Source organism: Furipterus horrens, unplaced genomic scaffold (assembly GCF_987537825.1).
Source record: "Furipterus horrens unplaced genomic scaffold, mFurHor1.1.pri manual_scaffold_2, whole genome shotgun sequence".
Classification (NCBI taxonomy): domain Eukaryota; kingdom Metazoa; phylum Chordata; class Mammalia; order Chiroptera; family Furipteridae; genus Furipterus; species Furipterus horrens.
The window spans coordinates 123,761,153-123,788,210 of record NW_028327172.1 but is presented as its reverse complement, the minus strand read 5'-3'; the positions used below and the strand labels follow the sequence as shown (position 1 = coordinate 123,788,210).

The window sequence follows — 27,058 nt, the reverse complement described above, 5'->3', positions numbered from 1 at the left end:
AATATTACTGAATAACAATCCCAAGTGTCCCAAAATACTGATTCCATTTTTTAAAATTAGTATTTTCCCCTAATTTCAAAAGCTGTATGTTACCTCCTTTAAATCACTTCTGGGAACTTATCTTAAAGATATTGGATAAGCATGATAAGATTATTTTCCAAATTCACTCATCAGAATTTTTGGAAAAATGCATTTAAAAATTCAGAACTTTGGGTTTCAGAAAGATTATAGATACATGTACCATACTTTAGGTCACATAGTTCACCACCACTACCTTGCTGGATTTGGGAAACACCAGATAATTAAACATTAATATATCTGAGTGAGACATCTGGATATTCACACAGAGATGGATGAATAAAGACTATAAAGACATTTTGGCCAGTTCAAGAAGTTGATACCCAAGGTTATCAGTGGAAGGACAGCAGTAAGGACAGAGAGAGGGATGGGGGCGGGGGGAGGTAAGGAAGAAAGTAGGATTGCTTCTAGAAGTTTAGATTTTGAAGTTAAAGATAAGTGATTCCGGACCTATTAAGACTAAAAAAACCATACTGTCTACCAGGATGGGACTAGTTACATTATAAATATGTTTTATTTGTACAATAAAATACTACCACACATGTAAGGTGAGGGAATTAAGTTGCAAAATGGTGAGTATAGCACTGTTCTTTATTGTGGGGAAAAGTTGTGCTATATATGAATATAAATAAATTACATGGTTAATGCAGAAGTGAAATTATATGGGACATTTACTTTATTTACCATTTTTAACACTGAAAAAAGATGCAGCATGCTTTGATTTTACTGCCTAAAAAGTCAAAGATAATTCTCCATTCAACAATATTGAGTGAGTACCTACTCTGAACTAGGTACTATTGTAGGGACACTGTATAACAAATTTTTACAAGTCACTTCCCTTACACTTATGATCTGCTAGCATATAGCAGGAACAATAACAACAATAGGATTAAAAGAACTATGAAGAGAAATAAAGCAGGATGGGGCAACAGAGTCACAGGAGGAGGGCTAGTCAAACTAAGATCACTGGTTTAGGAAGCAACACTCAATTTAAACATTTAAATGAATACTTACTACCAGGGAAAAACATCAAAGTACCATGAAGTCCAAAGCATATCAAGAACATCTATGTTCCAACCTGCAGAGACCCTGGTACAGTAAACAGCTTCTAGAACCTATATAAATATAATGTTCTGAAACTAAAAAAGGATTCCATTTAAAATGTTCCCATACTTAAGAGATTTCTGCCTTTGAGTACTTTTCCATTTCTAATAGGTCAAAATAATGTGTGTCTGTGTATAATATTCTAATTATACTGGTCATATGGACTTTTATTTAATTGATCACCCCACTGCTGTCTTCTAAGAAATATTTAGCTCACATGAGGCTTTTAAGAAAAGGTTAAAGATGCAATATTATAAACTGAGGAAGAATAAAAACAAAGACATTATGTGGGGACAGAAAAGCTGAAGCTATCAAATGTCTAGTGAGGTTTCAGAATTCAATTTGACTTTTAATGAAGAAATTTTATAATTTTATCCTAAATAGGTGGGATAGAAATTGTCAATACAGAAAACTTTTCGAACCATACTGAGTTTAATGAAGCAGAATGACCACACCTGAGATAAGCAGTGCCCGAGAATTAAATGTGGAGCAACTGTTCGATAACTGCTGACAGCCTGGGCAGTTAGGCACACAAATGGACAACCATGGATGACAGAACTGTTTCTGGCCTCTGTCCTGAGCAGACTGGGCTATGGGGCTAACCAATGAAGACAGCAGAAAAGAAGGCTGACTCTGATCCTCAAGGGATTTTTGACAAGTAACTTTCCCCCTTTTCCAACCAAAAGTCACTTAGAAGAATTATGAACAATGACAACTACTTCTACAAATCAGAAAAGAGCCTGAAAAAACATTTGAAGTTCAGTAAAACCACAGACCAGGCAGAGGTAAGAGTAAAAAGAAAATTCAAATAATGAACATAAAATGGGGTGGAGAAAGACTGATTATATATCATTTAGGAATTTTACAAGTTTAGGGTGTATAGATGAAACCGAAAACAAAATTTTTTATACTTAAGAACAGTCTTTATTTTTCAAAGAGCCTTTAAAAATGCCAAGCTCCAAGAATCAGTAGGAATGGAAAAGCAGAGAAGGATACAGTTATCCCATTCAGGTTAGCGCTGGCCTGTGCTTGGGACTCAGCTTCAGGCAGAGCCGTTTTCTACAGAGTGAAGCAGCTTTAGAACAACACAGGATGATTGAAGGCACTTTCTCTAAACCTGAACATCATGCCAAGAGGTAGTCAGGAAGCACTATAAACTCAATGTCCAATTAGTCTCAGGAAGCTGAAAGATGTAATTCCATACTTAATCTTATTTCCATTAAATCTAATTTTCATTGATGACCCTACATAAATAAAAGTATCTGACTATAAATAATCACTTGTGATTGGTTTTTAAACATGTGTATGCTATTAAAAAAAAAAAACACAGTATTTTTAAAAAATTGAAACAAAGGTAACCACCTAGAAAATGAGAAGTTATTTATTTATTTATTTATTTTGAAGGGTTTGTTTTGCTTCTAAAATATCTATATTAGGAGACTGGTGGCTCAAAGTTTGTTCTGAGCAGACCAAAAATGACACTCTGGTTAACATGTATCTGCACTTTAGCGGCACATCTTAATGTCAAAAAGGATTATGGGTTGATGGGGGGTTATTTCAAAGGAAAAGAGTAAATTCCATCTGAAGGGTCCACAGCCCTAGGAACAGAAAAAGCAGAAGCTTAGAACTCAAGTCCCAAACTGCAATTGTTACTTCCCCCCAGCAGGCAACTGCCTCCTCTTTTGTGTCTTATCTCAGTGAACTGTCCCACCACCCACCCAGTGACTCAGGGTCAATAAAATCATAGCCGTTGTCTTGGCTTCAAACTCCCCCCTCTGCTCCCCTGGCAAGCCAGGTCCTGCCCATTGTAATCTTCCATTTACTCCTCACCTCTGCTCTCTTAAGCTTAGTTCGGTTCACAAACACCTCTTCCTTCCAGACATATCAATAGCCACAACTAATTAAATCCAGCCACCAAAAGGACACATCAACATTATTATTTTTTTAATTTTTAAAACTGATTTTTGAGAGAGAGAGAGAGAAACATCCACTTGCTGTTCCACTTCTTTATGTGTTTGTTGGTTGATTCCTGTCGGTGCCCCAACCAAAGATCAAACCCATAACCTTGGTGCATGGGAACAATGCTCCAGCCAAATGAGCTATCTGGCCAGGACAACATCATCATCATCATCATCATCATCATTATTATAACAAAAAGAAAGCCAATATATTCCTAGGAATATCAGGCACTGCTAGAATTTTGTACTACTAGAGCACAAAGTGAATGTGTTAAGAGAAAATGGGTAAGAGCCAAGAGTTCACTAATAAGAGATCAAGCCATGAACCTTCTCCCACAAGGAGAACTGAGGCGTCACAGTCCCTGTGGGAAAGACTGATCAGTATTTCACACAGCATTCACCCCTCTCTGACTTTGTTCCCAGTTCATTCCCTGCTTTATTGACTTATTTGAAGCCCTTAAATGGCTCCTGCTGGTCAAAAATCCATTGCTTATTTTGACTTAAAAAATCTTATAACAGGAAATTTCAAACATGTTATATTGAAAGTAGAGAGAATAGTGTAGTGAACAATCTCATCAGGCACAACAGTTATCATGGAAAATCTTTTTCATCTCCCCTCTACCCTGGATTTCTTTGGAAGCAATCCCAGAGATCATGTCATTTCATCTTCAAGTATCTCAGTGTGCCTCTTTAAGATAAAGGTTCTCTTAGAAAAACTGTAATGCCACTGTTACATCTGAACAAAGTCAACATAATTTCTGCAATAACAAATATTTAGTCCGCTCACCATTCCCCGATTACCTCACTTGTTTTCCCTCCAGACTGCTTCTTGGATGGTGGCGTGCCCTCCTGGCGTGGTTCGCAAGGACCATCCCAGTCCTGCCTCTGCCTTCCTTTCACACTCAGTTTTCAAACTCGGTCTTTTCTTTTCCCTAAATCCTTTGCTTCCATCCATATTTACTTAACTTCTGTTCCCTTTTATTAGGCCTTTCTATGTAATTTTTTAGCAGCCTAAATCTCTTTTCAGCCCCACCCACTGGCTTCAGATCTCAGCTTAGATGTGAGTTTACCCAAGAAACCTTGCCTGTTCCATCTCCTGGACTAAGAAATGAACAATCAAATACGGCACTCACTGTCCGGTGAGGCTACAAAGCCTAATGTCCCCTCTCCCCACATTCCTATTTAAAAACAAATGCCAATTTATAACTTTCAGCTTCTCAGAAACTAACCTTCCCCTCTGGTGTCTAACACTTTCAGGGTACAGTTACTATTTTTTATGTTTGCCTTTTGATCTATATTTTCATGCACAATTATTATACAAACCTCTTATAAATGGTGTTCTATAGGTGCAAATCAGACTTTAGTTCAAAGGTGGCAAATAGTAAGAAAGTCCACAGAATTACTTAAATGCTATATTTAATTATCATATTTGGTAAATAGGTGGGTGTGGTAAAGACAGGGACAAAATAACCAGCGGAAAAAGACCCAAACTCTAAAGCAGAGCTCTTGAATCCGGTTGTTAAAAGAGTAGAAAACCACTTCATCTTATTCTGAAAACTGCACCTATTCCTAAAAACAAAAAAAATGCACCCATCAAAGATGCTATTGTTCTTCAACAGATTAACTGCCTAACTAAACAGACTTTCTCTACAGAGATTTTCATCCAAGTACAAGTAGAAATCTATATTTGAAGATCAACTACCAGGAAGAGTTCATTAGGAAATGTTGGTTATCCACCGTGCAACTTGCCTCATCACGCATAATAACCAGGGTAAAAGTGAACATTTCTCTAAATCCTTAAGTCTCATTTAGATTATGAAGCCAACTGATTATTGTATTTTGACTTTGTGGTTATTTTAAGAAATCCTTTGTTTGAAAAAGTACTTATAAATATACACTTTAAATACTAGGTGGGAATATTTACGTGTTTTAAAAATATTGACTTTGTATCCCATTTGTGATTTAAATTTATAAGGCTTAGATTTAAGAAGAAAACCTACAGTTAACACTGATATAGTAGTTATTATTTGCCGAAACACTATTCTAAATACTTTATCTTATTTAATCTTTACCACAACTCTATGAGGTAGATGCTACTATTACCCACATTTTGCAGATGACACAGAGAAGTTAAGTGAATTGCTCAAGGTCACCAGCTCGTAGGTAGTAGGGCCAGCATTTGGTAACTTGGTAGTTTCTGACTCAGTATGTCATTCTACCACTCTTCGGGAGAAGCGTCTACACATGGGCACACAGCTTCAGGATGAATTCCTACAGCAAAGAAAAGGAAGTCAGGTAAGGCACCCCTGCTAGGTCGGAAGAATCAACCTTGGAGATCAGAGGCTTCCCACAGCCAGACTGCCCCTGCAGCTTCCTCTTAACACACAGTAAAAATGTTCCAAGTCAACTGGGAAGGCCTGACCTTTGCTTTATAGTGGTGACTCCCAGTCTGGGTCAATTTACCTCCCCCAACTTTTCCATTATGTTCACTTTCAGATATGGGGGACAGAAATGTTCCAGAGAAGCAGTATAAGACAAGGTTTAGTTTGACCTGAGGGCACAGGAGAAGGGCCATATGTGTTACCTGTGTAGTGATCCACATTGAAAGGAGGCCTGCTACAGTGCAGTGTCTTAGGAAGGCCATGCGGACATGTCTCCAGGCCCCCATCTTACTTCCACTAGACGAGCTCTGCTTTGCTTTCTATTTGGGGGGGTTACCCAAAGTCTCAGCTGAAATATGGGTTCCATGGCTACAAAGTTTAAAGACTAATGATCTCAATGCAAAGCCCTGGATCAGAAGTTCACAGGGCAGAATCCTTATATATATTTGGCCACAAAGAAGCCATGACTAATCCTTTAATAACCTCAGGTTTCAGTTTTCTCACTAACATAACCCTGTTACTTTATGGATTTCTAATACATTTTACTGTATTAAAATATATACAGGGTGGGGTAAAAGTAGGATTATAGTTTGAGTATATGAAACACAAAGTCTATTCTTGTCTTATTTATTTATTTATTTATTTATTTATTTTTTAATGATTTAATGTGTTTTATTGATTAAATTATTACATTTGTGCCAATTTCCCTTCCCTCTGCTCCCCTCCACCCGGTGGCCCCCCTCCCTCCAGTTGTCCCCCCCTTTTAGATTATGTCCATTAGTTGTGCATACAGTTCCTCCCAATCTCTCTCCGTCTATTCCATTCCCTCCTACCTTGATCCCCAATTCCTATATCATCTCCCTCCCTTTCCCCATTCCCCCTCCCTGTTGACCTCCCCCCAATATGCTTCCCGTACCCACAGTTCCTCTTTCCCTCTCGTTGCCTATTTGGTTTGCCTTTGTTTCATCTCCCTAGCTTCTGTTTTTTTTTTTTAAACCAGTCCCTTTAACATCTCATATAACAGTGGTTTGGATCTAATGAACTCTTTCAGTTTTATTTTGTCCTGGAAACACTTTCTCTGTCCTTCTATTCTGAATGACAATTTCGCTGGATAGAGTATTCGTGGTTGTAGGTTTTGGATTTTCATTACTTTGAATATTTCTTGCCAGTCTCTTCTTGCCTGTAGGGTTTCCCTTGAGAAGTCAGCTGATAGTCTAATTGGGACCCCTTTGTACATAATTCTTTTCTTCTCTCTTGCTGCTTTTAAGATTCTCTCTTTATCTTTAATTTTTGACATTTTGATTATAATGTGTCTTGGAGTGGTTCTCCCTGGGTCCAGTCTCTTGGGAACTCTCCTTGCTTCCTGGACCTGCAGGTCTATTCCCTTTCCCAAGTCTGGGAAGTTCTCCTTTATTATATTTTCACTCAATTTTTCAAGTTCTAGTTCATCTTCCTCATTCTCTGGCAAACCAATGATTCTTATGTTGGGCCTTTTATAGCTGTCCCAGAGGTTTCTGATCCTCTCATTGTTGCTTCCCATTTCCTCTCGCTGCATTGGTTGACTGCTTGTTCCTTCTCCATATTCCAGTTTGTTGAAATGAACTCTGGATTCCTCACCTTCTGTCTCGTATGTGGTTTTGTTCCTTTCGTTATGAAAGTTTTTCGCTTCTTTCATATCTTTTTCCTGCTCTTTTGTGAATTCTGTAAGCCACCTGATAACAATGGCCCAGAACTGAGCCTCTGACAGGTTTCTTATCTGTTCATCTGTCAAGTTCTCTATCTGCTGCCTGGTGAGTTGTGTTACCGGTATTTCTAAAGTTGCCTGCCTCATTTTGACAGATGCTTTTTGTTTTCTTGGGCTGGCTGTGGGGGCAGTGCCTGCGTACGCGTCACAAATTAGCGACCGGCGCCTGCTTGTCCGCGACCTATTTCGCAGCCCTGTGGTGCTTTCTTTGGGGGCGGGGGTCCAAGATGGATTCACACAGTTATTCAGGTAGGAGACCGGGATCTGTCCTCCCGCCCCCCTGGGCCTCACTGTTCAAGGCGATTCGGTGGCCGCTCTCCCCAGCGCTGGGGTCGCGTACCGCCGGGGACTTGGCCACCGGGACTCCTCGCCGGGGTCGCGCACCGCCAGGGGCTTGCGTATCCACTCTCCCCAGCTCCGGAGTCGCGCACCGCCAGGGGCTTGGCCACCGGGACTCCTCTCCGGGGTCGCGCACCGCCAGGGACTTGGCCACCGGGACTCCTCGCCGGGGTCGCGCACCGCCAGGGGCTTGCGTATCCACTCTCCCCAGCTCCGGAGTCGCGCACCGCCAGGGGCTTGGCCACAGGGACTCCTCGCTGCCCGCTGCTCCGGGTGCAACCGCAAACAGCACTGCACACTTTAACTCTTACCTGCCCAAATGGCACCGTTGGTTTATAACTTCATATGTTGGACTTCCGTGTAGTTTTATTTTCTGGAATTTCTAGTTATCCTTTGTTTTGAAGTAGTTGTATTCCTCTATAGTTGAAGAGGGAGACCTAGCGTGTCCGTCTAAGCCTCCATCTTGGCCGGAAGTCTCTTGTCTTATTTATTAATTATTGTATTAGTTTCCATATAAACAACTGTAAACCTACTTTTGCCCTACCTTGTACATACATACCATTCTATAAAAAGAGGGCAGAGATATGTTAGTGATCTCACCAAAGACAGTTAAAGAAGGCAAACAAAAAATCCCATTTGTCACAGAAAGAAAAATAGGGTACGGTAATACTAATGGAGAGTGTACTAACCATCAGATGCTCTAGGTATTTCCTTCCTTGCAATGCTCAGACCACCACCACAAGATTGGTCCTATGAATTGAGAAATTGATTCTCCTGAAGATTTAAAAATTTTGGTATTTTAATTTAGCCTAATATGGCTAATTGATGGGAAACAGCTCCACATGGGTTTATTAAGACCCAGGTTCTAACCCTGACTCTATCATTTGATGAAAATTAAAGCAATTTCTGAGATATCATCTGTATATTGCATTGTGTGCCCACCACCCAAAGTCAAATCTTCTTCCATCACCATATATTTATCATAGAATTATACACTTGAAATCTATATAATCTTATTAACCATTGTCACCTCAATAAATTTAATTTTTAAAAAAGGGAAAAACCATAAAGCAATCTCCTTGGACCTCAGTTTCTTCTGCATTACCTTTCTCACAATTCTCTAGGAACTATGCTAAATGATTGGCCATTAGTATATTACAATAAAAAATGATTTATCTTTTATCTTTATTTCTCGTGTTCAGAAATCAAAATGTCAGAATAGGCCACATGAAAAGGGAAATAAATTCACGGAAGAATCATCCATTAGGTTCCATTCACTATTTAGGCATCTGAATGGAGTAAGGAGACGACTTATGTGGAATCTGATGGTGAATGCCTTTTTCCACCAGGACTGAATCAATTAAGTAACATCTTAATGAAGAGCTCCTGATCTCAAGCTTATTAGAGAAAATAAAAAAACAACATTAAACCCAAAAAGAAACAATAATAATAATTTCATAAGGTTGAAGGTGAAAGGTCATACATATCTCCTGGAACAAGAGATGGCTAATTAGATGTAAGGTAAATGAAAGAAAGTTACTAGGTGAGCTCAGAGGTCAACACCAAAGAACATAAAAGAATAGAGTATTATGCTTTATTATACCAATTGACCATTATTTCAATGCAGATTCAAAATTAGGAAATAATATAATACAGATCAGTATAAGCTATGTTTAAAATACTTGGTGTTAAAAAAAAAGTCTTTTCTGAAATAATTAAAATTAAGAAATAAAAATATCCCAAATGACCTGAAATTGAATATCTTGATTTAAAGAGTTAATCCATTCTGCTAGCATTAATGTTTAAAGGCAGACAATTTATACTATCAAACAAGACTAGATTTCCCTGGTAACGGATTAGCAATCCTACACGATTTTTTTTTTTTTTTCTGGGTAACAGGCTTTTCTAGTTTTCATCCCAGACATGATTCACACCCCTCAGCCAAAAAACTTTTGAAAAGCAACTGATCATATGTTAGAACTCTGAAGCATTATTTTATGACTTCAGTTTTTGAATACAGAAGTTGTTTCTTCATTATGAATGATTAATACAGTTTTCCATCAAGTATACTAAAGATTCCCAATGAAAGACTGAGAATCTAAATTAATGGGAAAACTCTAGCTTCTTTATAATCCAACCCAAATTTAAAAGCATTTCTCCTAAATTGGCATTCTAAACTCACAGAAAGTTATTTAAGGTATAAGACCTCATTTAAAACATGGATTCCACCTTCAATGCCAAATTTGGGAAGGCACTATGTATGTGGCTTCAATGAATTTCAGAAAATTTTAGAGTTAACCACGTTTTACTTTTACTTTTTATAGAGTTCCAAGTGTCAACTTTAAGTCATTAGGCTATTATTTTGGCAATAAAGAAATCTTTATAGTTATTGAATAAAATGGCCATGTACTTATTTTATACCACTGACCAAGGCTTTTACACATTTTAAAATTAACTCTAGTACCTAATGCTGAAAACCTTTGAAGTGGTTTCTTAAATGATGCTGTAATGATAATTTCTATAACTGCAGTTCTCAAAGTCAAAAGTTCTTATCTTTGGGTTTTCCTTCATTCTTCACAATTCTGCCCCCAACACTGAGGGAGGTGTCTGGAGGGTGGGAGGCATAACACTTTCCCAGAGTTTATGATAAGACTGGTGCTTCCCAAATATTAACATGTTAATTAATATGCACAGCCACTTTATGAGGTAGGTACCCTTATCACTACCATTTGAGGTATGAGGAAGTGAAACCTAGAAATGCAGATCCACAGTTCATGTTCTCAGCCACTATGCTATGTTGTGTTTTTCCAAGCTCTTGGTCTATTTTTACAAATAGAAATGTACTATCTTTTCCCCCTAAGAGCCATGAATTTCCTTTCCCCATGAGTCATTCCGGGGAGAAATCCCACCCTTCCCCCTCCATCCTTCCTCCCCGGAGTTACGATGCACGTTATAGTCCATGTTCACCCTGTGAGGTGACTTCCCTCCAAATAGTAGCTAGTCTTACCTTCTAACACATGGTTACCAGCTCTGGTTCATCTGATGCCTTCAGTGCCTGTGTGAATCTTTATTTCACTCCCCAGTGACTTAGAAGAGGGACATTTCCTGGAAACACTGCAAATAAACATTTCACTGTAGGAGATGTTTAGTGTCTGAATCACTCCTGTCACCTAGAATCCTGTTTGTGTTCGTCAGGAGGACGGTGACTCAGGCACAGGTACAAGCAGACATAAGGCAGATATTTATTAAGCACAACCTCCTCCTAGCACTAGATTGTTGATTTCATGCATAACCTTGACACTGCTCTTTCCTATGTTCTTTTCAAGTCAGGGAAATTCAAAAGGCCCTATGCTGTGGATAGAATAAACAGGTCCCTACAGCTTAAATATATGCTTCATTATTTTATTTATTGAATTCTGAAGAAAAGCTTTAAGGCAAAAGATAATTACATGAATGTTATGTATAAAGGGAATTAAAATTATATGGTGTCATAGAAGTAACCTGCCATCCCTATAAGAATGAGTCCTGTTTTGTAAACTCAGTTAATATAACGTATTCTTAAACAGCACTGAGTCACTATGTCTGATCTCATAGTCAAAAAAGAACTTTTTCTAGGCAACTAGAGGATTAATTCGTTTGGTAGGACACACTCAGGCCATAAAAACTGTTATACACACATCTTTCTCTGTCTCTCTCTTTTTTTATTTGGGGGGAAGGGATAACAAGAAAGCATTGATGACCACATTTATAAGTAGCTTCAGAATTGAGGGGGTTCACCCTCAAATACCATAATAAATATAAACATGTTGCAGTTGACCTAAGGTCATTTTGCTGACTTTTATGTTCAAACTTAAGTTAGTCCACATGCCCAAGTCACTCTAGAAGCCAACAATTTAAGTAGAATAACACACTGTAGAATAAAAATATGGTTTGCAGTCCATATCAATTCTCCACCAGTTATTGCTATTCCTCTTATATTTTGTGGCTCCACTGTTTTTCTTCGTCATTTCTATGCATTAAATATTCAAAGAAGGAAAAGCGGTTTAAATAAAAGCAAACACATACACACGTACCAGATACTGGAGTTTTCTCCTTATCCTTGCTTTCACCCACCCCTGCTAAAGACACAGAAAGCAAGACCTCTGGGTGTGCCTAAATGTTACCCCATCTTTGCGGGAAAGCCCTGACTCCTAAATTTATGTAATGCTTACAGACTGAAGAATATAAAGTAATTTAGAATTTTTTTCCTTACCCTCATCAAATAACATTCATCCTATCACAGGGGTTCTGGTATGCCTGATGTCTATTAAGTCCTATTAAAAGTCTAATAGATGGAGGCTTCCAGTCAAGATAGTGGATGGAGTAGTAAATGCTGTGATGGCCTCTTCCCACAACCACATCAAAAGTACAACTGAACTACATACAGAATGACCATCATTGAGAACCACCTGAAATCTATATAGAAGTCCTATAACTAAGGATACACAGAAGAACCACATTGAGACTAGTAGAAGAGGCATTAGTAGGAGGGGTGGAGACACAGAATAAGCTGGTCCCACAGCCATGTGTGGCAGTTAAAAATCAGGTGGGACATCTTGGCTGTGGATGTACCCCCAGAGAAGCAAGGGATCCCACCCAGCCCTATACCAGGCTCCCTAGCCCAAGGTCCAGAGCTAGGAAGAAAAGTCCCCAAAACTTCTGGTGTGAAAACCAATGAAGATTATGGTTTACTGAGACAGAAACCTTCTGGAATCCCAGGTGTTCCTCTTAAAGGGCCCATGCATGGACTTATTTGCTCTCAGACTTAGTTGCTCTGAGTTTGGAACTGGAACAGCAGCTCAAAAGACTCCAGGGACAAATGGGGAGGAACTGAATCATCTGGTTTCAGGGTGAGGACTGGAGGGGCAGCTTTCTTCCAAACAGAAGTACTAACAGAGGCCATTGTTGCTTTGCTGAGCCTTCTGCCCACAGAGCCAGCAGGTGGACACCATATCTGAGTCTCCACCAACCTGGCTAACACTGCTCACTCCACCCTGGTGATTCCTTGAGACCCCACCCCACCCAACTGTGGACCTACCCAGTGTTTCCAGTGGCTTTTCCATACAAATGCCTGGTATTGGCTCATTACAAAACACAAAAATGGACCATAAAAAGAACCAGTGAAAAATAAAGAATACAATAACTAAAATGAGGAATATATTACAGGGAATCAATAGTAGAATAGATGAAGCAGAGGATCAAGTCAGTGATTTGGAAGATAAGGAAGCAGAAAACACCTAATAAGAACAGCAAAAAGAAAAAAGAATCCAAAAAATGAGGATAGTGTAAGGAGCCTCAAGTGTACCAATGTCAAGTGTACCAACATTTGCATCATGGTGGTGTCAGAAGGAGAAGAGAAAGAACAAGAAATTAAAAACCTACCTGAAAAAATAAATGATGGAAAACTTCCCTTACCTGCTGAAGGAAAGGGACATACTAGTCCTAGAAGAGCTGAGTCCCAGAAAAGATGGATCCAAAGAGGCCCACACCAAGACACATCGTAATTAAAATGTAAAAAGTTAAATACAAAGAGAAAAAATTTTAAGCAGCAAGAGAAAAGCAGTTAGTTCCCTATGAGGGAGCTCTTATAAGACTATCAGCTGATTTCTCAATAGAAGCTTTGCAGGCCAGAAGGGATTGACAAGATATATTCAAAGTGATGAAAAGCAAGGACCTACAACCAACATTACTCTACCCAGCAAAAATATCATTTAAAATTAAGGAATTAATTATTCCCAGACAAGAAAATGCTAAAGGAGTTCCTTACCACCAAACCAGTATTACAAGAAATGTTAAAGGGTCTTCTTCAGATGAAGAAAAATATAAATTAAAAATATAGATAATAAAATGGATATAAATACATATCTATCAAGAATTACTTTAAATGCATATGGATTAAATGATCCAATCAAAAGACATACCATGGCTGAATGGATAACAAAACAAGGCCCTTACATGTGCTGTCTACAAGAGACTCACTTCAGATTGAAAGTCATACAGACTGAAATGAAAGGAATGGAAAATGATACTTCATGAAAATAGAAATAAAACAAAACAAAAAGCTGGGTAGCAATACTTATACCAGACAACATAGACTTTAAAACAAAGGCTATATAACAGACGAAGAAGGAATCAGCAATTCTACTTCTGGCTCTTCCTCCAAAGAAACCCCAAACATTAAATCAAGAACACATATGTATCCATATATTCACTGCAGCATTATTTACAATATTCAGGATATGAAAGCAACCTATGTGTCCATCAACAAATGAATGGATAAAGAAAAACTGGTAAATATATACAATACAATATTACTCAGCCATAAAAAAGAATGAATTCCTTCAACAACATAAATGAACCTAGAGGATATTATGCTAAGTGAAATAAGTCAGACAGAGAAATACAAATAACATATGATTTCATTTATATGTGGAATCTAAAAAAAGAAATTAATGAACAAACAAAACTGAAACAGACTCATAGATACTGAGAACAAACCAGTAATTACCAGATGGGAGAGGAGTTGGGGGGATGGATGAAAAACAGGAAGGGAGTAAGAAGTTCAAACTGGCAGTTACAAAATAGGGGATGCAAAGTATAGCAAAGGTAAGATAGTCATGTATATTGTGATAACAGTGTTTGGGGTCAGATGGATACTAGATATCAGGGTGATCAATTTTTAAGTTATACACATGTCTAATCACTATATTGTAAACCTTAAACTAATAAAATATTATATGTCAACTATAATTGAAAAATAAAAACTACTTTAAAAAAGTCTAATTGATGATATAAATTTTACTTTGTCCTTGACAGCTATAAAAAGAGTATGTAAGTAACTTTACTTAGCAAAAATTTTCACCTTAAACATATGTTAAAACTATCGTCTTCAAAATATTTTCTTTTGAAAGGCATGTTAGAGGGGGGGGAAAAATTCTTTCCATGTCTAAAAAATTCTGGAAATCTACCAAACTCTGTAATAGCTTTAAGAAAGGGTTATTCTCATTGTTTAGAACTGGCTTGTTGTTGGTTACTATTAATACGGCAAGCAATATGGGAGTCAATTGTTCTCCAAAATATTTTAAAGCCCTTAATCCTGTCTAAAGGCAGTTCTCCCAGTTTGGGTTCATAGCTGATAAGTGGATCTGCTTCAGCCTTATGAAATTTTTGGGCTCGTCATGTAACTGGGAATAAAAAGCTTTGTTTTTTCAGTTTTTTACAATGGAGTATAGTCTGGGGACATGAAACTGTCAACAGAAAGCTTAGGATTCAAGTTCATGAATCTGTTGCTGACTGTCTGCTTAATGCAAGATTCAGTCATAAAAGAATATTTGTTTCCATGCTATAACTAAAGCTTTCTGATAATTATATGGGAGTAAAGCCTCATCTCTGATAGCCAGCACAGTTTCCTGCCTTTGTGTACTCTGGGAGCTAAATTACCACTGATTCTGTCTCATATTTTGAAGCCTTATTTAACCTTCATTTAGATATCTGAACATCTGTCACGGCCAGGTGAACCAGAAAGACCTTGTCCCTGCTTTCACAGAGCTTGAAGTCTAGCTGGGGAAATAGCTGTAACACAAGGGGAATAAATGTCTGGGAAATTAGAAGTCGATGATTTTATAGCAAAACATTGCCGAGACACACTCTCTAGTACAAGATGGCCAAGGAAGCTTTCCTGGAAGAAAGGGTTTCTCAATTCATATGAAAGGCACAGTGGAATCAGGCAACTTGGGGTAGGGTTATTTAAGGCAGAAGGAATAGTATATGTAGGCCCTAAGAAGCAAAGGAGAATGTGCTTTGTATGTATGGGAACAGAAGGAAAGTCAGCTTGGCTGAAATGGGAAAAGATCAGCTCTTAAAAATCCTGGTAAAGCCTTGTTATGGTATTTGGATTTTGCCCTCAGGATAATGGGGACATGATCAGTTTGTGTTATGTAAGAATTTTCTTAGAATTCCTGACACTTTGAAATCAAGGAGATAAGGATTTCCTACTCTTAGAAGAAAAATTATCAGCTCATCCGATACCGAAGGGTAAATTTATAAGGGTCTTCGTTTAACTAACTTTCTGTGAGCACCAGTTACTATGTGATTCTGGAAAGCAGAGTGGCTAAGAACTCAGCTTCCGAAGAGAGATAAGTTGAATTCTCTAGTTCTACCTCATTCTAGCCAATCATTTAACTTTGGGCAAGTCGCTTAAACCCTAAGTGGCTCAAAGTGAAGTTAAGAGTAGCTACTTCATAGAGCTGCTATGAAAACTAAATAAGGTATCCATGTAAAGAACAGTGGCTGCCACAATGTCAATCTTAGTTATTATCACCAAAAATATACCAGTCATCTGTGAGCACGAAGCAGAGTACTCTGGACTACATTTAACATTTTAAACCACACAAATATAAATGCTTCCCTTTAGATGCCAACCAATTTCTTTAGGAAGAGCAGCGTAAATGAATAAATTTGTATGTTTAACACGCTTGTCAGTTTTCTATTCAAGTATTTAAAATTTTCAAATGAGATGCTAATACACAACTATATGACATAAAACTTTATTTCAAAATCTCTGGGCCTTACCTGCAATCTAGACAAAGACCTGCTGTGCTGAGTGAAGTTTCTAGGATTACTTATTTGCAGATAAGCTTTAGAATCAGAGCATAGTTAGAGATCAGACTGCCTAACTAAAATTCTGTGGCTATGAGTCCAAAGGAATTTGAATAAACCCATTTGTCTAATAATCAAATTATAGAAAAGTAAAGCCAGAAATTTTTAAGCCTAAATATAGACATTGGGAGGACGCAAAGACCAGCTGTGGATTTGGCACTAAACATAAAACCATTCAATACCCGGCAGCCTTATTGTTGCTTCCATTTGTAGATGTAAATGCTAAATCACTGCTTGAAAATCTCAGGGATTACACATTTTACAATAGAACACAGACTGCAAGGCAAGATACAATGTCAAAGGTCAATTAATTGCATGCAAAAAATATCTGTGTCACTCATCACTAATACTGCAGACAAAATATTAAAACCTTTGTAAAGCTGATTGTGCCAGGGTTCCCAAGACCATTTTCAGTTCAGGGATTCACTAGGAGGACTCACAGGACCCAGCATATAGTTGTTTTCATGACAATGATTTGTTAAAGCAAAAAGATACCCAGTAAAATCAGCAAAGGAAAAGGGTACAGGGAGCAAACCCCAGAGGAGACCAGCAGTGAGCTCCAAGGGTCCCTTCCCAGTGGAGTCACACAGGTCAGACTCAACTCCCCAACAATGAGTGTGACGACACCTGTGAGACGCTGTCTGACAGGGAAGCTCGTTAGTGACTCAGTGCTGGGGTTTTTACTGGGGTTGTTCACACAGACACCCTCTGCCGGGCATGTACCCAAATTCCTCCCAGAATGCAAGCAGGTATTCAACACAAACCATTGTTTGCACAAGCAGTTCAGGCACAGTGACATTATGGTGGAAACCCTCCTCAAATCTAAATTCCCAGATGGCAGCAAGGGCCAGCTTTATAGGCAGGCCTGTCTAAGGACAGCAGGCTCAGGCCTGCAGTGGTAACTCATTCTCGTACACTGTCCTATTTCTATTAGCCATTTAATATAGGACCAAACTATAGGAGACAGGACTTAATCTTGGCAGGTCATGTAGGTACAATCAGGAGCCTGGGAAGCATTTTTATCTCGTGTGCTTTTAGTATTTAAAATGTTGAACAAGCATTATTTTAAAACACCTAACAGAAGATTGAAGATGGCCTTTAATAGTCCATTTATATAATAAAAACAGCTGAATTCTAGTCCTGTTTAGCTTTCTGAGCATTTTATTTCTTAAGAAAAAAAAAAATGCTGAAAATTCTGAACAAATAATAGTCCTATAATGAAACTATTCTGGGACACCATTCAGCCCAGTGGATTAGCAACAAATCCAGACCCTGATAACAGGTCATCTCATCAGTTCCTAGCAGTGGTAAGAATAAGAAATATCGCACCTGGGAGGTAGTTTGACAATATCTATCAAAATTATACACACACCTTACGATCAGCAATTCTACTTTGCTGATTTATACGATATCATTGCATACATGCAGAATAACTTATGCACAAAGTTATTTACTGCAGCATTGCTTAAGAGCAAAGGATTGGCCACAACCCAAATGTCCATCAATAGGTCACTATTTAAATTGTGGTACATCCATACAATGGACTCCTCTGTAACTGTTGAGGGGGAAAAAGAGAACAAGGAAGCTCTCTTGGTACTGATATGATAAAGCCTCCTACACACACTAGGAGAAAAACATATATTGCAGAGAAGTATAGTTTCTTATCTTTTACTTTATGAAGGGGGCAAATAGGAATTCATATTTGCTTGTCTCTGCATAGAGAAAGTGGTAGGATGCGTAGACTCTGACAATAAGGGTGGGAGGGAATGTCAGAGGCAGAATTGGGGAGAACCTGTAAATCTGAAAAAAAATGGATTAAAATGGTATACTTGAAAAGTAACTCCTCTTTCTTTTCTAAGCCCCAGTTACATCAACCTGGCATCTTTTTGTTTGTTCTTTTAATAAGCTTCTATATTTTTGCAATGATTAAACTAGAGCATAATGTGATTCTCCAAATCATGTTCCATTAACCTTCTTTTTATCCTGTGTCTGGCTGCTGTGTTCAAGGGGGTTTCCCCACAACAACTGCAAGTGAGTCAAGTTCTCTGCACCTCCTTTGTCCCATTTCTTTGCTGATGATATTTGGAAGTTATTTAAAGGCTCTGTGAAAGCAAGGATTTTGTTTTGTTCACTGCCTTCTTTGCAAGACTGAAAAAAGTGTTCAAAATACAAATCATTCAGTATTTGTTGAATAAATGAATTGTTTTCATTACCCAGCTTCAATGGGAGAGACAGCCAGGCATAGAGAGAGATGTCACTGGGGTCCAACATTTAGAAATAGTTGTCATTCCTAGCATTGTAACAAAGGGGGCTGGCCAGATTGCTGAGGAGCAGGGGAACCCCAATGTGGTACAAGAGGCTGCACTTGCCCAGAAAAGGGGAGGGGTACAGGACACACAAAGGCAGAGGATTAGACCAGCAGCTAGTAAAAGAGCCTGCCTTCCCCCTCCCCCCCCCAAAAAAAGAGGGGCCCCAGGGAAGGGCTGGGAAGTGCAGAAGGCAGCCGGGTTTGAAACCAGACGCAGCTGTGACACAGTTTGCACAGATCCTGGGTGGGGATGAAAAGGTCACAACACACAGGTAACAAGGTGACACCACACCTGGGCAGAGACTCTGAGCCCCTGCATGGCTAGGAAACCCTCCTACATGCTTCTGACCATGGTCGCAGGAGGAAGGGCAAAAACACAGTGTGGGCTGACATGAATGGTGGACATTTCCCCAAATTGGCTAACAGATTGGACACTCCCACGGAGCATGGGATTTTGGAGTGAAAGGTTTAAAACGGAGCACATGTGGAAGCTCGTTGCCTTTCCTTACACCTCGCTGGCCCAGTCAGGAGTCAGGGCCAGAGCTTTCCCCGGGCCAACAGGCACGGAGACTGCATGGCCAGGCTACAAGCCCCCGCCACACCCTGTGCGAAAAGCTGTGGCGGCGCTGTCCTGCATGGCCCTGCCTGGGGCTAGGTGCACACAGACTCCAGAGAGATGCCTGAGCCAGACTGCGACCCGGAACCAGGCAAGTCACCTGGATAACCACGTTGCAGCCACCTGCGTATCCCAAAGGATGGTATTTGTAAATGGGAGAAGGGATTCCGGGCACATCCTTGAACTGAGCTGGCGAGAGGTGGAGGGGTTATTTGCCTTTGGGTGTTTTAAAGGGAATGGGCTTTGAGGCAGAATCCTGTTATTCTTCCAAAATTGTATAGCCTTTAAATAAACAGCCCCTTCCTTTTCCCCAAACCTCTGCCCCTGGAATTTATGGGCAGTGGGCAGCAGAACCCCATGTGGCTGTACTGTAACAGTATGGCTCAATGTAGGCATTAGAATCCCAGGAACATTCCTAGAATGATTTTGAATTTTACAGAAAACAAATAAGCCTATAGAATGCTGTACTAAACAGTGACTCAAATATTCATAAAAACTTATTTTTAATTAACTTGGAATTACATGGCCCTTGGGTCCATCTTAGGGCTGAAGTTTTTTAAGGCAAACACCACACTAATAAGTGATGATGAAAAAGAATAGCTATCAGAAGAGTCAAATGAGCCCCAGTCATAAAGAGCTCATATATAGAGAGAAAAAAGAAAAAATATTTTGCATTAAAATGCAACTGCTGTTTTTATTTCCAAGACTAAAATCATCATTAAATTAAATTCAAATTAGCATAGACGGTGAACTGACTTTCACAATGTCAACCACAAAAGAGAAAATCCTCCTGCTTCTCAATGGGGACAGAATAGGTATAACTACTACACCACTTTAACCTTGGTTTAAATAACTATAAAGCAGAGTAAAACTGCTAATAATAATTGTAGTAACGTTGCTGAATAGCAGCAGAGCTGACTGATGTTTCTTTGAGGATTTTTAGTGCCACAAACTTTTCTTAGTGCATGATTGAGGCAGTTACTGAGTGCTGCCTCTCAGCAGTAATGGAATGAGGTTAGGACATTTGGTGTTACCGGTATTTCTCTTGCTGGCATTTAAGACAACAATCCAATGAGTGAGGAAGCATCCACTCACCTGAAACAGCTTGAAATCTAACCTTCTTCTGAGAATAAAATAGAAATTCTCATTGTTAAAGCATTCATGAAATGAATGTCTTAACTGGAAAAACGAAGCTAGCAGAGAAGTTCCAAGACAACTGGGAGGCAGCCAACCTTCTGCTGATGCAAATTATACTTACAATATAGAGCCAGGAAGCACCAAACCCCTGTGTGCAGGTAGTGCCCAGAGGATCCCACCCTGGTCCTCGCAGCAGCCAACACTCCCAGTCTCGCAGCCGATCCTCTCTTGCAAACAGTGGTATGGGGCAGAGGACGACAGCTCTAAAAGGAGGAAAAAGTGAGAGACTGATGTGGCTGATTTTGAGCAAGCAGTCAAGGAGTCTCTCTGAGGAAATGCTATTTAAGTTAAGACAATAACTGAAATGTGGGTGGAAATAAACATGCTTCCACAGTCCAGAGGTCTTCAGTCCATAGAACCACAATGTAAATATTCAACGAGTACAGCCTTAGATCAACTACCAACCTGTAGTTACACAGACATACAAACTTGGTAGTTGATCTATGTATCTTTAACCACCTAACAACCTGTTTAACAATCACAGGATATATACCTATCTGCAACTAGAAACTGATTTTCAATTGAGATACCACTTTCACCAAAAGTATTCAACTGTTGGAAGAGACTCAAGAGTGAATGTGTCCCTCCTAGTTATAGACCCAAGAAAAATGAAATCATTAGTCAACACAAAAACTTGTATGAAAATGTTCACTGCAGCATTATTCATAATAGCCAAAAAGTGGAAACAATCCAAATGTGCATCATCTGATGGATAAACAAAATGTGTATCTATAAATAAAAAATATTTGGTAATAAAAAGGAGTGAGGTGGTGATACATGCGTCAATATAAATGAACTCAGATAACATTATGCTAAATGAAGGAAGCCAGTGTCAGAAGACGATGTATTGTATGATTCCATTTATGTGACATGTGCAGAACACACAAATCCATAGAGACAGAAAGAATATTAGTGGTTACCAGGGGCTGGAGGTAGAGGCAAATAGGGAGTGAATGCAAATGGATTTCTTTTGGAGGGTGATGTAAATGTTCAAGAATTAGGTAGTAGTGATGGTTACACAATTCTGTGAATACACTAAAAACCTGTGAACTGTCCTCCTTTCAAGGTGAATTTTATGGTAGGTGATTAATCTCATTAAAGCTGTTATAAAAATAAAAGACCAAAAGTGCATCTGAAAGGCAATATAGAAATAAAGTAAACTTCTACTGGTCAAAAATGCTGTGTTCCAGTAAGGACCACAAAAAGAGGTAGGCAGCTTAGCTTTGTATTTCACACACCTACAACACTCTCAGGGGGACGTGCATAACCCTTTGGAAAGACTATCCCACCCTTGGAGGGTGTCCTTCTCATTTCACTTGGAACCCTGCTCCAGCTATTACCCTCTCTTTTGACTTCACTGATGTCCCCACTAACCTGACCCTGCTTCCAGCTGCCATCATATTTTCCCTGGAGTACAGTCATCTCATTAACCTCAACCCCAATTTCCCACAACAGTATTTCTAAAATTTTACTCTACTACTTTAAACCTTTCAGAGGTTCCCAATATTTGAGACGCTTCTACAGCACTGAGGTTCTAGTAGGAAAAAAGTAATGTACTCACAGTCAGGTAGGAAATGCACCAAAGGGGTTGAGTGGCTCTTACTCCTAAAGGTGCTTACACATGCAGCCTCTGGGTAGCCCGTCTGCACTGACTGCTGCAGTGTTAACACCCGCCAGTGATCTCACTGGGCTTAGCTATGTGCCTGCCAACTTGAGTTACCCCAGCCTAAGGATCAATTTAATTACCTATTTACGAAGTCAAGTTAAATTAGCTTAGAGCAGCAATTTTCAACTAGTATGCCTCAAGTTTTTAAGACATGCAATACCTGACTATTCAGTCAGGGGCACTGACCTCTTTTCCCTTAGAATGTCAAAAATTAAAAAAAAAAAAGACCAACAGCCATTACAACAACAGCCATCAGGTGTGAATGAATCAAAATTATACCTATTTCTTTTGTCAGATTGGCAAAATATATATTATTTTGTTGTGCCGCAGAATGTTAGCAATTAGTTTATGTGTGCCATGAGATGAAAAGGTTGAAAACTGCTGGCTTAGAGAAATACCTGATTACGTGAGAACCAGGCTAACAGAGATCTCTCCAGGACACACATCCCCAGGGTCCAATGCTTTTCACGTACCTACACACAGCCGCACAGAAAAACAAGCCAAGAGCGTCAAACTGGGAGAAGCTGAAAGTCCAAGTAGCTCCTAAAACAGCCATATTTTTTTTTTTTTTTTTTTTTTTTTTTTTATGTAGAAAGCACAAGTCACATAAAAGGAAAGAGGATGGTTGCTCTTGGGTCATAACTTAAGTCTGTGGATGATTACACTTGTTTGTAAGATGGTATTAATGATACCAATAATATCGTCAGCTCACACATTTTATTCAGTTACATAGCTAAATGAGAGAGACTTTCATCTAGTCAAACTTAAAATGAGTGCCCTTGTCAAAAAGAATTAAAAAGTGGGTGCATGGTAGAATGCCAATTCCTGCTTACTAGTACAAAGACTCCTTTTTTTGCATATATTCTAAACTTATGTCAAGAAAGGACCTAGTTTTAAAAGTATCACAGAAATTCATGGTCTTTTTCATATGAAGTATATGTACCATGCATAACTTCCGAAAGGAATAAAGTAAACTATATATAACTTAACAAAATATGACCGTGAGAAGAACAATGCAAAGTCAGAGAGCTGGGTAGACAGATCACAAGGTGAAGTCGAAGAGGGTTGGGTATTTCTGTGACTGAAAGCTGTTTCACCTGCTCCTGGTACTGAATCACTGCTGAGGCAGTGAAGCTCAGGGCTTGTGAGCAAGGTTCTGAAACCCATCTTCACCCTCAGCATCTGTGTGACTCCCGGAAGATTCCCTGTGCCTCTGTTTCCTCCTCTATAAATAGGGATAACAGCAAGCAGTACTAACTCCAGAGGACCTTTGAGAGGACTGGAGGAGTTCATATTTATAAAGAGCTTAGAAACAACACCTGGCATATAGCAGGCATTATCCGTATGTATTAAATGACTGAAACAGAGACAACACCAGGGTAATGGACTATACTAGTTAAGTCTTACAAAATGACTCTTTGGCTCTCAACTCTTATAGCAAGAGCAAAAGAGAGAAGAAACTGATTTTCCAAACTCCAAGAAAGAGTGTGTGTATCTCCATATCTGTGTGTTGGGAGGAAGCGGAATGGGGAACCACGTTTTGTACCCTAGGGGGAATAAGCTTTTCTTCACACTTATCTCTAATAGGGGCACTTCAGGTCTGTACACAAGAGGCAGTGAGCAATAGCACAACCAGGCAGAGCACCGTATCACATTATATGATAGTTTTTCATTGTGTCCCTTAATAAATTCCAAAGCATAACTTTCTAGTTTTTTCGGGAAGAAGCCAGGACACTGCTACAAAGAAGAGCTCTGATGATCTGGCTCACTACAGGGAAACAGCTTCTCCAGACATCCATCCCTTACTTCCATTTCCCTCAGCCCTGCTTCTGATGAGACCTGAGGAGACACGGTTCCAAAATCTGTGGAAATGGCAAAAATACAGCCATATGAAAACACTACGTAAACCCGACGCATTGAAAAGCCACTTTCCTGAGAAGTATGTATTTAAGTCTAATGGATCTGAGAGTCATTGTCTGGTGAAAGAACAGCTGTAATCACCTCAGGGTATAAAACCACTTAGAAAAACATTCCTGCTTGGCATAGTCATCTCAGGCTCTACCTAACAGTTAAACGCGGAGCTTCCAAATTACAAAAATTATTACGGTTAGGGCACATTTTTTTTTTTTTTCTCACCCTTGACTTTATTGGTATAATCTAGGGCAAATTAGAGAAACTTTCTGAACCTCAACGTCCTAGTTGTTTCTTTTTTTTTTTTTTTTTCAGATTTAATGTGTTTTATTGATTAAAATATTACATTTGTGCCAATTTCCCTTCCCTCTGCTCCCCTCCACCCGGTGGCCCCCCTCCCTCCAGTTGTCCCCCCTTTTTAGATTATGTCCATTAGTTGTGCATACAGTTCCTCCCAACCTCTCTCCGTCTATTCCATTCCCTCCTACCTTGATCCCCAATTCCTATATCATCTCCCTCCCTTTCCCCATTCCCCGTCCCTGTTGACCTCCCCCCAATATGCTTCCCGTACCCACAGTTCCTTTTCCACTCTCGTTGCCTGTTAGTTTGCCTTTGTTTCATCTCCTTAGCTTCTGTTTTTTAAACTAGTCCCTTTAACATCTCATATAACAGTGGTTTGGATCTAATGAACTCTTTCAGTTTTATTTTGTCCTGGAAACACTTTCTCTGTCCTTCTATTCTAAATGACAATTTCGCTGGATAGAGTATTCGTGGTTGTAGGTTTTGGATTTTCATTACCTTGAATATTTCTTGCCAGTCCCTTCTTGCCTGTAGGGTTTCCCTTGAGAAGTCTGCTGATAGTCTAATTGGGACCCCTTTGTACATGATTCTTTTCTTCTCTCTTGCTGCTTTTAAGATTCTCTCTTTATCTTTAATTTTTGACATTTTGATTATAATGTGTCTTGGAGTGGTTCTCCCTGGGTCCAGTCTCTTGGGAACTCTCCTTGCTTCCTGGACCTGCAAGTCTATTCCCTTCCCCAATTCTGGGAAGTTCTCCTTTATTATATTTTCACTCAATTTTTCAAGTTCTAGTTCATCTTCCTCATTCTCTGGCAAACCAATGATTCTTATGTTGGGCCTTTTATAGCTGTCCCAGAGGTTTCTGATCCTCTCATTGTTGCTTCCCATTTCCTCTCGCTGCATTGGTTGACTGCTTGTTCCTTCTCCATATTCCAGTTTGTTGAAATGAACTCTGGATTTTTGTTCCTCACCATCTGTCTCGTATGCGGTTTTGTTCCTTTCGTTATGAAAGATTTTCACTTCTTTCTTATCTTTTTCCTGCTCTTTTGTGAGTTCTGTAAGCCACCTGATAACAATGGCCCAGAACTGAGCCTCTGACAGGTTTCTTATCTGTTCTTCTGTCAGGTTCTCTATCTGTTGCCTGGTGAGCTGTGTCACCGGTATTTCTATAGTTGTCTGCCTCATTTTGACAGATGCGTTTTGTTTTCTTGGGCCGGCTGTCGGGGGCAGTGCCTGTGTACGCGTCACAAGTCAGCGACCGGCGCCTGTCCGCGACCTATTTCGCAGCCCTGTGGTGCTTTCTTTCTTTGGGGGCGGGGGTCCAAAATGGATTCACACAGTTATTCAGCTAGGAGACCGGGATCCGTCCTCCCGCCCCCCTGGGCCTCACTGTTCAAGGCGATGCGGTGGCTGCTTTCCCCAGCGCTGGGGTCGCGCACTGCCAGGGGCTTGACTGCCGGGATTTTTCGCCGCCCCGCCCCGCCGCTCCGCAAACAGCTTTGCCCTCTTTAACTCTTACCTGCCCGAATGGCACCGCTGGTTTATAACTTCATATGTTGGGCTTCCGTGTAGTTTTATTTTCTGGAATTTCTAGTTATCCTTTGTTTTGAAGTAGTTGTATTCCTCTCTAGTTGTAGAGGGAGACTTAGCGTGTCCGTCTAAGCCTCCATCTTGGCCGGAAGTCCAGGGCACATTTTATTGTTAGTTTATTTTTAAAGACTAGCTTTTAGAGAGCAAATATTAGCTAAAAAGATGTTAGCAGACAGGAACCAGCCAGAGGCGGGTCTGGCAAGCTGTCGTGTGTGGGTTCTTGACTTCGTGTAGAAAAGATTTCACAGCACAAGGCCAGGTGACTATGAGAGTTCATTTATTACAGCCGAGGACAGTGAAACAAGGAAGGAGTCAGCACAGAAGAAGCAATAGGAGAGCCTAGGCTGGGCTGCCATGGCTCACTGGGAAGTCGGAGAAAAGGAGGCTTTGGGGACAGGTTCAAGGAATTGGACTGGGATGCGCTGCCGGCTGCCCACTGCCTTAAGAGTTCAGGCCACACACACATGCCTGTGAAGAAAGAAGTTGGGGAAGAAGGGAAAGGGAACGCTGCTCCCCAGAAAGAGATCATGGGCACTGGGGCTTTGTCTTGAGGCTTTTATCTCTTTCTTGCAGGTGGGAATCCTAGGGGAGGGTTTCAGCAGAATATTCATCAGCTTCCCAGGTGCATTTTTAATATGCTGATGTATCAAAATGAGCAGATGCGGGGGCGGGGGCATTTTCTTTGGTCTGCTATACTGTTTTACTTTTATCTTGAGTCTGTCTGACTTTTTTAATGAGATTTTTGTTATTTGTTACTGACTTCATCTGCCCTTGGGTTTAGCTGGCACAAATGACATTAATTGGGTCTCTGTTTTCTATTTCCCAGACCGGAAAGATTTAAGATATGTATTCTTTGGTTAGAGAGGAGAGGTGTAAACCATTCCCTCTCAAGTCTCTTTGGTTAGGGGAGATAAGGTCTTGCAATGCACCAGTTGGCTGTAAATTGCTCAAACTGTTTGGCCTTGTTTGATTTTCTTATATCAGCTTCCCCATTTTTCCTAGCTTTTCACTATCCTGTCTCAAAGGGACCCTTGTTCCTTCAGCTAGTCCCATACTGCATGTGGAAGACACGATGCAGGTGAACTTCCATGGCTAGGCCACACGTCTGTGAATAAGCTGATGCCCCAGTGATCTGTCAATCATCTTCATTCCATCAGTCAAAATATGCT

The 27,058-nt window shown here is 39.8% G+C and overlaps 1 protein-coding gene across 4 annotated transcripts in view; it reads right to left on the bottom strand.

Annotated features, from left to right (window-relative positions):
* The window catches only part of SGMS2 (sphingomyelin synthase 2), a 98,395-nt gene that overhangs the window by 35,836 nt on the left and 35,501 nt on the right, over positions 1–27,058 (bottom strand). For 2 of the 4 annotated variants that reach the window (XM_090266390.1, XM_090266387.1), the window contains exons 2-4: positions 20,484–20,625; positions 10,612–10,718; positions 5,248–5,411 (exon numbers count right to left, since the gene is read on the bottom strand). The gene's annotated coding sequence lies outside the window, so the exon portion shown is untranslated. The remainder of the gene's footprint in view (positions 1–5,247; positions 5,412–10,611; positions 10,719–20,483; positions 20,626–27,058) is intronic. The other 2 variants (XM_090266389.1, XM_090266388.1) reach the window with 2 other exon arrangements.